Source organism: Coenobita brevimanus, chromosome 105, assembly GCF_032717465.1.
Source record: "Coenobita brevimanus isolate Jiangsu-jjx chromosome 105, ASM3271746v2, whole genome shotgun sequence".
NCBI lineage: Eukaryota > Metazoa > Arthropoda > Malacostraca > Decapoda > Coenobitidae > Coenobita > Coenobita brevimanus.
Genome location: NC_137058.1, coordinates 8,673,985 through 8,686,674, shown reverse-complemented (window position 1 = coordinate 8,686,674; position 12,690 = coordinate 8,673,985).

The following is a 12,690-nucleotide window of genomic DNA, read 5'->3' as shown; positions in this document are numbered from 1 at the left end:
TGTTCTGTAAACAGACTGACTCCTACAAAAGCTCCCGCATCTAAAAAAGGCGGGAATAATTACTTAATACCACAGCAAAGAGAATAATGGCCTGGAAGTTGCAGCAGTAAATTAATAACAGACGTCACTGGATTCAAAGGATCCCTGGAGATTTCGTTCCTTAACGACTTATTCTCATTACTCCTCAGTATCCTCTTTTTTTTTTTTTTATTAACAGAAGATGAACACAGGAAGGAAGAGGAAGAACATAATACAATCAAAACTCTACACACCAGACTACAGGAGTTCATTCATTAAAAAGTTCTCCATACATATAAATTTGGTTCCTTATCTTGGAGTCCGACCAAGGAGAATCATGAATTCTCTTTATGTTATATATAATTCATACACATATACTCTTTTTACTTTAATGCGGTCCATATTTTCGTCCTTTTCCAGTTTCTTTCAGGTTGCACATCGGCAAGGAAAGACAGTACTATGCCTCTATATCCTGTCCATAGCACTTCTTTGTGACTGACTGGCTTTATGATTTAGTGTTAATGTCCTGTTACAGCCTTAGCACTGAAGATGAACAGATGGCAGTTTTAGGCCAAGTTAAAGTAAACAGAGTATACCAGACACATCACAACCTAACTTCACTGTGGTCATTGAAAATTACAAATAAAATTATTTTTTTATCATAGTTAAGCATATGACAGGGTGAATAAACAAGGACTGTGGAAAGTATTAAGGATATATGGAGTAAATGGGAAGTTGCTGAAGCCGTAAAGAGTATGTATGAGAGTGCTAAGGCTGCAGTGTGTGTGGATGGTGAACTGAGTGAATTTTTCTATCTGAAGGTTGGATTGAAACAGGGATGTGTCATGTCGCCATGGATGTTCAGTCTGTATATATATATGTGGTTATAAAAGAGATACAAGGTAGGGCAGTGGTTGTTGGAGCTGCCCTGATGAGAGAGGGCAGTGTGTGGATACTGTGTTGTTAAGTGAAGACGAAGAGGAACTACAAGGCTAGGTGAGTGAGTTTGGGAGAGTGTGTAAGAAACGGAGTCAAAGGTGAAAATAGGGAAGAGTAAAGTTACGGTTTTCGAGAGACATCAAGTCACTGAATGTAGAGTGAGGTTGGATGAGGAGGAAATGGAAAATGTTCGTGCATATAAGTACTTGGGTAGTGTGATGAGTAAGGATGGAAGTTTAGAGGGTGAGGAGGGTGAAGGAAGAAAGATTGCTGGTTCTTTGAAAGCGGTGACAAGAAACAGGGAAGTCAATATGGAAGTGAAAAAGTTACACGACAGTATTGTGATACCAACTCTAACGTATGGAGGTGAAATTTGGACCTTGCTGAAGGGACACAAGCCAAGAGTGAGAGCAACGGAAATGAGTTATTTGAGAGGAGCATGTGGAGTCACATGGAGAGACAGACTGACAAATGAGGTGAAGGAGCGTTGTGGTGTGGGTGTGGATGTGATAGGAAGCGTTAGGAGAAATACACTGAGGTTGTTTGGGCATGTGAAGAGGATAGAGAGCAAAAGACTGACGAGGAGAGTGAATATGAGTGAGGTGGAGGGGGCAGGGTGACCAGATTTCCTAAGGGGGAATATGCTAGATTGTGGACGAAATTATGCTAGATTGGCATAAATTATGCTAAATCTTTCATTGTTCTTAATACATTTCGTTTCTAATATTTTTAAAGATTGATATGGAATTACTAGGTTATTTACTGTATATAGGCCCCATGTTATTATGAATAATTCTTGTGACAAAAACTATCATATTAATAATTAATCATGCTTGTGAGTGTTTAACCTATTTGCGCCCAGGGTCCTCAATATAAGAAGGAACTGAACATTTTCAATTTTTGATAAAGAAGGGAACCCCGGGGTATGGACCTACTGTATGAGCTTTGTGACTATGAGCCGACAGGTGGAGGGCGGTATGCCTGGCACTCTTCCGGCAAAATCCCCCACACAGGAACTGTGGGAGCTGATGGGTTAATCACTGACAAATCTATCAGTTTCTTTAACCCATTTGCGCCCACGGTCCTCGGTATGAGAAGGAACTGAACATTTTCAAAAATTGATAAAGAACGGAACCCCGGGGTAGGGACCTACTATATGAGCTTCGCGACTATGAGCCGAGAGGCAGAGGGCGGTACGTCTGGCACCCTTCTGGCAAAACACCCCATACAGGAACTCTGGGAGCTAATGGATTAATGGACAAAATTTCTCTGGCCCACTGCTAACCCACAGCCTATAAACCTGTACACATCCACCCTCCACAGCCCGTGATTTCCTGTTACCGGTAATAAACCGAAAGCTATAATATATGGCAAAGTATGGATTGTTTCACACTTTCCTTTCATGATGTTCATATTAAATAAGTATCTGTCCTTTATGAGGCCTATTAATTACTGTCACCTCTAGAAAATTCCAGGGTTATGAGTGAAAAAGTATTCCTCAAGAAAAGTTCGCCAGCTGCTCGGTAATAAATTGTGCCACAATGTAAGAACTGAAATATCAGGATTTAATAACTTTTCCACTGATTTGGCTACCCTGATCAAGAGTTGCAGTATACAGTATATAGAAAAATATGGGAGTGTAAAACAGTACTTTCTAACTATAGTACTTACTTTGATATCTGTTATAAAATATGCCAAAATAATTCCAAGTTTCATCAAATTATGCTAAAATTATACCAGATTTTACAATATGCTACATTTTATGCTAAACCAATGATTTTCCGGATAAGTACGCTAAATTTAGCATAATTATGCTAAATCTGGTCATGTTGGGAGGGGGGAAGAGGGAGGAGGAGGCAAAGGATGAGGCGGAGGGATGGAGTGGAGAGGTATATGAGAGAGGGGTGTGTGTGAACTGGGAGCAGGGCAGTGAAATAGCGGGGGACAGGGCGACCTGAAGGCGATCTGTTTGAGGCCATCCCTTACGGGATTAAGGCGTCTAGCAATAGATAGACAGAAGATTCACAGATACCTGATAATCGTACAGATAGACCATATTCATTATTATGTCAGCCCTAAGTTGTTATTATTATTATTGTTGTTTTTGATGTTGCCAATGGTTCATTTGAAGTGTTAATCCTTTATACTCCAGGCCGAAGTTGCATTTCTTCTGTAGTTCACCATCTTCATTTCAGGGGATAAGGAGGGAGTTGAGGCTGGTTGCGTAGGCGGCCACGACATGGTGTTCCATTCCAACACCACTACTATTTTCGGTCATAAATATAGAGGGACGTGGTGGCACCAATATATATTGGTGGCACAACTGCCTGGTCATACAAACGTACTTCAACTGTTTCCCTTTCCTCTGAAAGGAAGATGCTGAACAGTATAAAGACAACTTTGACCTGCAGTCTACTGGGTTCACACGCAAATGAGCCTGCATCTGTAACTACTGCTCGGTCATGAATTAAAGAAAGATTTCGCCACAGGCCATAATGATCACATTAGAACGGTACAAGATAGGAGCTGCCGTTGCTGAAGAGGGGCATTGTCATATGGTGACACCAGTATAACTGGGTGGAGGAGCTGCGTGATTATACAGCCATTCCTCAGCTCTCTCCATATGCCTCTAAAGGAAGATGGTGGACTATAGGGGCAGGGTATCTTCCACCTTCAGTCCACTGGGTTCACGGCTTTACGTCCAGGTGAAACAACAACAACAACAACAACAACAAAGAAAATGAGAAAGGGAGAGTGAGAGTTACAAAGACAAGTTGAGTAGTACCTCATAGCGTCTACGACCTACAGTGAGGAGGTACTATGACCGAAGTTTTCAGATACACGCTGCTACTCTGCTAATACAGAAAAGGCACAATAAAGATGAAGACTCTCCCCAACCACTCCTCCCAACTCAAGAACGTTCGCACAAAAGGAAATGCAACTAACTCCGGGGAAGAAAAGATTAGGCTGGGAAACTTTTCAAGAAAGGAGGGAACATGCAATTTACAACTACTTTAGACCTAACAGAATTTTGTCTAACCTAGCCTTGAACTGCTTTCTCGAAGAACTGTTAACTTGCTTTACTGGTCCGACCCAAAGTACCACAAATCTTGTATACGAAGAAATTACCTAATGCATTATTATGTTAACCCTTCGAGCCAAGCTTTCATTCATGATTAATCGTTGAGTGACTGTTTAAATGAAGTCTATCTACCTATTGCCAGACGCCTTAATCCCGTACGGAGTGGCCACAAGCAAATCGCCTCCACTTCACCCTGTCCCCCACCATTTCACTGCCCTGCTCCCAGCTCACACACCCCTCCCTCATACATCTCCCCACTCCATCCCTACATCTCATCCTTGGCCTCCCCCTGCCCCTCTCCCCCTCCACCTCACTCACATACACTCTCCTCGTCAGTCTTTCACTCTCCATCCTTTCCACATGGCCAAACCACCTCAATGTGTTTCTCCTAACGCTTCCTATCACATCCACATCAACACCACAACGCTCCTTCACATCCTTATTTGTCAGTCTGTCTCTCCATGTGACTCCACATGCTCCTCTCAAATAACTCATTTCCACTGCTCTCACTCTTGACTTCTGTCCCTCCAACAAGGTCCAAGCTTTGTTTCCATACGTTAGAGTTGGTATCACAATACTGTCATGTAACTTACTCACTTCCATGCTCACTTTCCTGTTTCTTATCACTGCTTTCAAGGAACCAGCAACCTTTCGTCCTTGTTGTACACTAGCTCCAAAAAGTATCGGTGCACTGTGGGCCCGATGCCATCTGGAATGATTCGACCATGTGGCAGTGATTAACCATTTATACCTGTATATAGTGTAACATTTACGGCCATTCCCTACTCATTATGAAGGATACGAGCGGCATCTCATACAAGAGTCATCTGTCGTCTGGGATGCCTGCGTTTGGGAGGACAGAACAGCAATTTCCAGTTTTCTTTGTTACCTGTGTCATAATGTTTAACACATATTCTGCACCGATACTTTCCGGACCCTCCAAACTTCCATCCTTACTCATCACGCTACCCAAGTACATAAACGTACTCACATTTTCCATTTCCTCCCCATCCAACCTCACTGTACATTTACTGACTTCACTTCTCTCGAAGACCATAACTTTACTCTTCCCTACATCCACGTTTGGATTCCGGTTCTTACTCTCCCAAACTCATCCACCAAACCTTGCAGCTCTCCTTCGTCTTCACTTAACAACACAGTATCATCTGCAAACAACAGTACAGGGAGTCCAAACACTGCCCTCTCTCATTAGGGCAGCTCCAACATCCACTGCCCTACCCTGTATCTCTTTTATAACCCCATCCATGTACAGATTGAACAACCATGGAGACATGACACATCCCTGTTTCAACCCAACTTTCAAAGAGAAAAATTCACTCAGTTCTTATTATCTACAGCACTGCAGCCTTAGCACCCTCATACATACTCTTCACAGCATTCAACAACTTCCTATCTACTCCATATATTCTTAATACTTTCCACAATGCTTGTCTTGCCATATGCTTTCTCCAAATCCATGAAGGCCGCATACAACTTCCTTCCCTTCTCTAGAAACTTTTCCATTAAGGATCTAAGAATGAATATCTGATCTACACAACCTCTTCCCTTCCTAAAACCTCCCTGTTCTTCTCCAACTAATTCCTCTGTTATTTTCCTAACTCTGTCAATAAGTATCCTACCATACACTTTTCCTATTATACTAAGAAGACAAATGCCCCTATGATTACCACACACTTCTTTTTCCCCTTTTCCTTTGTACAAGGGAATAATTACACCTGACTTCCAATCCTCCGGGACTCTCCTTTCCTCCCAGGCCAATCTGCACATCTTCCACATCCATTCTACTACTATCTCTCCCCCATGCTTCAGCATTTCACCACACACTCCATCAATTCCTAGGGCTTTCCCCATTTTGACTTTCTTCATTGCTTCCACAACTTCCATTCTATTGATTTCCTCCTCTCTTCTCACATCCCTCCTTCTCCTAGCCATTCCCCAGCCACTTATACTTTCATTACTTTCATTCTCTATGTTCAACAATTCCTTAAATTGTTCTCTCCGTCTGCTCACTTTTTCTCCCTTCTCCACTAGCAATCTACCGTTTTCATCTTTCACTCCCCGACTAACTTCATTGCCACCCTGTCTAACTCACTTTACCTCTATCCAGAACATTTTCTTACAGTCCCTCCACTTTACACTCAAATTCCTTCCAAATTCCTCATCCACTCTCTTCTTACTCTCTTACTAATCTTTTCACCTCTCTCTTGCTCTCTACATATAACTTTCTCTTCTGTCTCTCAACTTCTTTCACACTCCTATTTCTAATCCACTCACTATATCCTTTCTTCTTTTGTGCCACAGCCTGTCTCATCTTTTCATTCCACCATGGTGTTCCTTGCACTCCTTTTCGTCTTCTCTTCACCCCACACACCACCTCACATGCTGCACATATTTCTTCTGTAAATATCTTGCACACACTTTCCACGTCCTTCATCTGCTCCAATCCATATTTACCCAATTGCTCCTCCACTTCTCTCTTATGTTCAGCCTTTTTCTCATCCTCTTGTAACCTTTCCACTCTCCTTGCATCTACTCCTTCCTCCCGTCCTTCCCATCTTCTATTTCTCCATTTTACTTGGACCTTGATTCTGAGCACAACCAAGCGGTGCTGATAATCTTTTGAGACCCTTGAAGAATTCTGAAATCTTCAGTTAGGTGTGTCTCCACAAATGCCTAGTTTCTTGTGAAAACAGTCCCAGTGTCTGCAGCCTTCTTTGGTATTCTATATGCCTGATGTATGACATCAATTAAGTAACCCGTGTCTGGAGACTTTCAGGCCAAATTGGAACCTCGCAGTACCTTTCTTCATAGTCGGAGATCAGAACTGCACAGCACATTCCAGATGCAGCTGTACAAGAGAACTGTGCAGAGAGAGTACTAGCACTGTTTCTGTGCTTAAGCTGCCTCTTTATGACTCTGAAGCCTCTTGTACTTACTTCTCTACTTTAATGCACTGTTTTGAGGACTTGATGTCACTGCTGTTTGGTACAGCTAAGTTTTTCTCCAAGTCATTTCTGCTCACTGCACTTTCTAATGAACAGTAGTGAGTTCTTCGATTTGCACGACCGATGTGCATCGCCTTGCACTTGTCCAGGTTGAACAGAATTTGCCGTCACTCAGACCATTCCCCGAGTTTAACCAAGTCTACATTTATTTTTTACCTTCTCGAAATATGAAGCATTAACTTCTTTGTGTAGTTTGCAAATTATGCAATTTGGCCATAATGCCCACATCTATATCTCTGATGTAAATGATAAATAATAATGGAACTAAAAATGAACCTTAGGGCACTCATCTTTTAACTGATGTCCAGTCTGAGGTTTCTTCATTGACTATCACTGTCTGATCATGGTCAGCCAGTCAGCACATACTTCTTGCAGCTATTCCTCCCCGAATTCCTAGTGCTCAAATTTTGCCATCAACCTTCGATGAGATACTTTATCAAATACTTTCTGGATATCTAAATAGGAATAGCAACTGCCCAACACTGGTCATATTCGGGGAGCTAGCAGTAGAAGAAATTAGTCAATTAAATACGAAAGATGTCTCCTGGAACCATGCTGTGAGTCAATTGTTTTATTTTAGATTATTAAATCTGTGAACCACAAAAGATCACGCAGGAAGAGAAAAGACGTTGACTTCTAAACACACTTAGGACTGAGCGCCATGTACAGCCCCAGATGGTTGCAGTGGCAATCTCCCTCTAAATATGGCATCATATACATAATGTCTATAAGAGAAGGCATTAATGAGGGGGCATCCTCTGCTTCCCACTACCAAGCCAGCAGGTACCTGTCACGACATAACGGGTAAGCCCAGAGTCTACCAGAGGCTGAGATAAAACTCTGCTTGCGTGGCGATTTGAAGCCCTGTCCCCTGGATTAGTGGGCACTGACCTTAGCTACTGTGCCATCGCAACCCCGACCTATAATTCGTTTGCAGTTATAACTTCCAATTCTTCTCCCACGACAAATGTAAGGCTAAATGGACAGTAATTTTCTGGACAATAGCAATCTTCTTTTTTTTTTAATTGGGTCAATTTGCTTCCTTCCAGCCCTATGTAACTTCTCCAGTAGCCAGCCACATACTTCTGGCAGGACATTTGGAAGAAACTTGCCAATACTGGGGGGATGTTGACTTTTAATTTGCCACACTTGTCGAACACTTGTGCTTCCGAGCACCGAACATTACAGTCACAACCTCATGGCTGTTGGCTGGCTCAGGGATGTCACCTCCCACCTCATTTCTGAACACTGATGAGAAGTGAGAATTCAGGATATCTCGTATTTCATGACTGGAGTTCCACTTAACACTGTTTGCATCAAGCAGTGGTTCAGTCTTGTTCCTCTTCGTTTTTCTACTGTTCACATAACCAAAGAACTCCTTGGGATTTTCCTTACATAAGACTCCTATCTAAAGTTCCGTATTGCGCTTTGCCCTGTCTACAAGTGACTTCACTCACTTATACTAATGGATGCACTTGCAGTATGCTGCCTTTCTCTTCCTAACTGTTGCCGCTGCATCACAAGTGAACCACCTGGGCTAGGACAGTTTGATGCACCTGACTTTAAAGGGACAGATTATGTCTGCTGTGCGATAATGCAGTCTGTGAATGAGCGCAAGGATTCATTCACATACTGGCTCATTTCCAGATGCAGTGTACACCTCCTCTAATGTGTTGAAGTCTCCCTTCCTTAAGTCAGGTCTACTAGACTGCTAAGCTTTGTCTTCGACCTTAGGTACACGCAGCGGGATTAGATTATCATCACTTCCTCCTAGTGGTTCGTCTACAGTCAGAATGGGAACGAGGTCCCCTTCAGTGATGGACACAAAATATAACAACTTCATCTTCTTTGTGAGGTCAGTCACTCACTGGGTCAAAGAGGTTTCATCAGCAAGACTGGTAAGCCCTATTACTTCCAAGTCTCAGTTTTATCTGACCAGTTAACGTGAGGTCGTCACCTAGGATAGCTATGACATTTTCTGTTATTAAGTCACAAACCTTATTCCATAATCTAGCATCATCATCGATTATGTGGTGCGGTGAACAGTAGATAAGAAAGAATCTGTGCACAGTCATTCCCATAGTGAGGTTCACACCCAGTATCTCCTACTCTGACTGACTATGCAAGCCATGGTATCCAGGCAGTTCTTAACGTACAGTGCTACTCCTCCCTCCTGAGCGGATCAGTCCCTATGAGGTAATCTACATGTAGGGATAAAGAATTCTCCAATAACGTCCCTCCCATCAGTAAGAATCTATGTTATACACCCATGCTGATGCAAAAACTGGTGCCATGTTCTGGGTGACTTTTGTGAGTGTGTGTGTGTGTGTGTGTGTGTGTGTGTGTGTGTGTGTGTGTGTGTGTGTGTGATCTTACCTAATTCCTACCTATTTGTTCTTACCTAACTGCATCTTTACGGGAATGAGTCAAGCTCGTACTCTCCCGGGTTTTGAACCATTTTTATCATACATATCTTTGCATTTATGAAGAGTGTTAGCACATTCTTTCAATCGGCAGTGCATTCCACTGATCATCAGGCTGTCCAGTCACCCAGTTGACTGTCGCCAAATTATCCTGTCGCCGAGTTGACAGTAGCCCAATTGTCTTGTCGACCAGCTGACTCGCCCAGTTGCCACCGAATCTTCCTTACTTCTTTATCACCTCTCTTTTTGTACTTTTTTTTTTTTTGCAGTGTCCTCTTGATGTTGCTTCCCCATTGGTTATATACTCATCTGTGTCTATTTTCCCTTTTCCTGTGATGCATTTATATAACATAATCATGTCTCCTCTATTCCTTCCCTCTTATAATCTTGGTAGGTTTAATTTTCTAGTCTTTCTTCATAGCTTAGATCCCTTAAGCTTGGAGTCCATCTTATAGCGGCCCTTTGTACCTTTTCAATCTCATCTATGTGTTTTTTGAGACGTGGATTCCAGACTACTGATGCATACTCCAGAGTTGGTCTAATAAATGATGTGATTATCTTTCTCAGCATGTCTTCATTTATATATGTTAATGCTATTCTCATATCAGAAAGCAGTGTATACATGTTCTGTATGTTCTCATTGATTTGGTCAGCCGGAGATAGTCTGTTACTGATAACCACTCCTAGTTCCTTCTCCTTTTCTGATATGTGTAAGGTTGAACTTCCTTGCTTATAATCCCAGTCCGGTCTTTTTTCACTTTTACCAAACTTGATTTGTCCACACTGAATTCCATTTGCCCTCTATTGCTCCATTCATGAAGCTTATTTCATTCTTCTTGTAGCTCTCCACAAGAGTCTGTTTGTAATTCTGCTTTGTATTTTTGCATCACCAGCGAACATATTTGGATAGCTTCCATTTCCAGTGTTGCTGTCTGTCATTTATATACGGTATACTAAAAACATAATTGGTGCCAGCATTGAGCCCCGTGGGACTCCATTAGTCACTTCTCTCCCCGTAGTACTGTTCGTAATTCCCTTTTTCTGAGAAAATTTTGCATTCAACAGTTCAGATTACCTTGGATTCCTCCTTGATAGTACAATTTCCATAAGAGTCTTTGGTGCGGTACTCTGTCAAATGCTTTCCTGAAATCCAAATTGATACTGTATACCTATCCTTCTCTTTACTGTTGTGTTTTTGCAACGCTGTTGTAGTAGCTTAACAAATTAGTAACACATAATTTACCCTTTTTAAAACCGAACTGTCTTTCTATTATTATTATTTTTTTTTTTCAGATGATTTACAAAAATTTTTCTTAATAGCTTTTGTAATATCAAACTTACGATGCTGGTCAGTGAAACTGGTCGGTAACTGAGTGGATTTTGTCTATTTCCTTTCTTGGAGAGGTGTACAATGTTTGTTTTCTTTACAAATATCAGGTAGTTTACCTTGTCTTAAGGATTCCTTGAACATTAAATGTATTGGTCTCCTTAACTCTTCTACACACTCATGTTATACCCAACCTGAAATCTCGTGAAGACCATTTGCATTTCCTTTGTCTAATTTACACATCGCTTCCTGGACCTCCTGTTCCGATATACGTATATTTGTTAGTATATATTTGTAGGCTCCTGACTGGGAATCGAACCCTCGACCTCTTTGATAGAAGTCAGGCACTGATACCACTCGACCACGGCGTGATAAAAGCTGTGACACCTGATTATTTTGACGAGCCAGGTAAATCCATTATGGGAGGATATATTTCAATCACAACACATTAGGATTATATCACAGCCCCACGCAACTCTGCAAGTGACAGAGCAGTTATCCCAGACACGACAAGAGCGTCTTTAGATGCTGGAGAAACACACACCACACACGTGTGTACAAATATATTTGAACGCTCCTGACTGGGAATCGAACCCTTGACCTCTTAGATAGAAGTCAGACACTGATACTACTCGACCACGGCGTGATAAGAGCTGTGACATTTTTTTTTTTTTTTTTTTTTTTTTTTTTGACGAACCAAGTAAATCCATTATAGAACGATTTATTTCAATCACAACACATTAGGATTATATCACAGTCCCACGCAACTCGGCAAGTGACAGAACATTTTTAATCTATCCCAGACACAACACGAACGTCTTTAGATGTTGGAGAGACACACATTACACGCCTGTGTACAAATATATATGTACGCTCGTGATTGGGAATCGAACCCTGGACCCCGTAGATAGAATGCGTTGTGATTGAAATATATCCTTCCATAATGGATTTACCTGGTTCGTCAAAAAAATCAGGTTATCACAGCTTTTTATCACGCTGTGGTCGAGTGGTATCAGTGCCTGACTTCTATCTAAGAGATCCAGGGTTCGATTCCCAATCACGAGCGTACAAATATATTTGTACACACGCGTGTAATGTGTGTCTCTCCAAAATCTAAAGACGCTCGTGTTGTGTCTGGGATAGATTAAAACTGTTCTGTCACTTGCCGAGTTGCGTGGGGCTGTGATATAATCCTAATGTGTTGTGACTGAAATATATCCTTCCATAATGGATTTGCCTGGTTCGTCAAAAAAAAATCCGGTTATCACAGCTTTTATCACACTGTGGTCGAGTGGTATCAGTGGCTGATTTCCATCTAAGAGGTCAAGGGTTCGATTCCCAGTCAGGAGCGTACAAATATATTTGTACACACGTGTGTAATGTGTGTCACTCCATCTTGCTAATATGTGGGCAAGCATGTTCATTTTCGTCCCTCTCAAATCTACTTTCTTCCGTGAAAAAAGATTGGAATTTTTTGTTTAGTACTTCACAAAATTATATCTTCTTCACTGATAGAGATTCTGCCCTCATCCATGATAAACAGTATTTTATCCAACCTCACACTGCACCTTAACACTCCTCCTCCTCCATGTCATATGCCCAGGCAACTCAATTATCCTCTCAGCCCCCTACTCACGCACCAAACATTCACCCTACCCCTCAGTCCACCACCACCACCCTTAATCCCCTTAATCCCCCCCTCACAGCTCATCCTTTGCTCCCTCTAATATACGAAAATCACCACTGTCATGCAAGCCACCTTACGTCACTCTCAGACTACGAAAATTCCCTTCATAAACCTCTCTCAATGAGGCACTAATTGCAAAGGATCTACCCACTATTCTCGTCCCCCCTCCATGGCAATCCCACATCTCA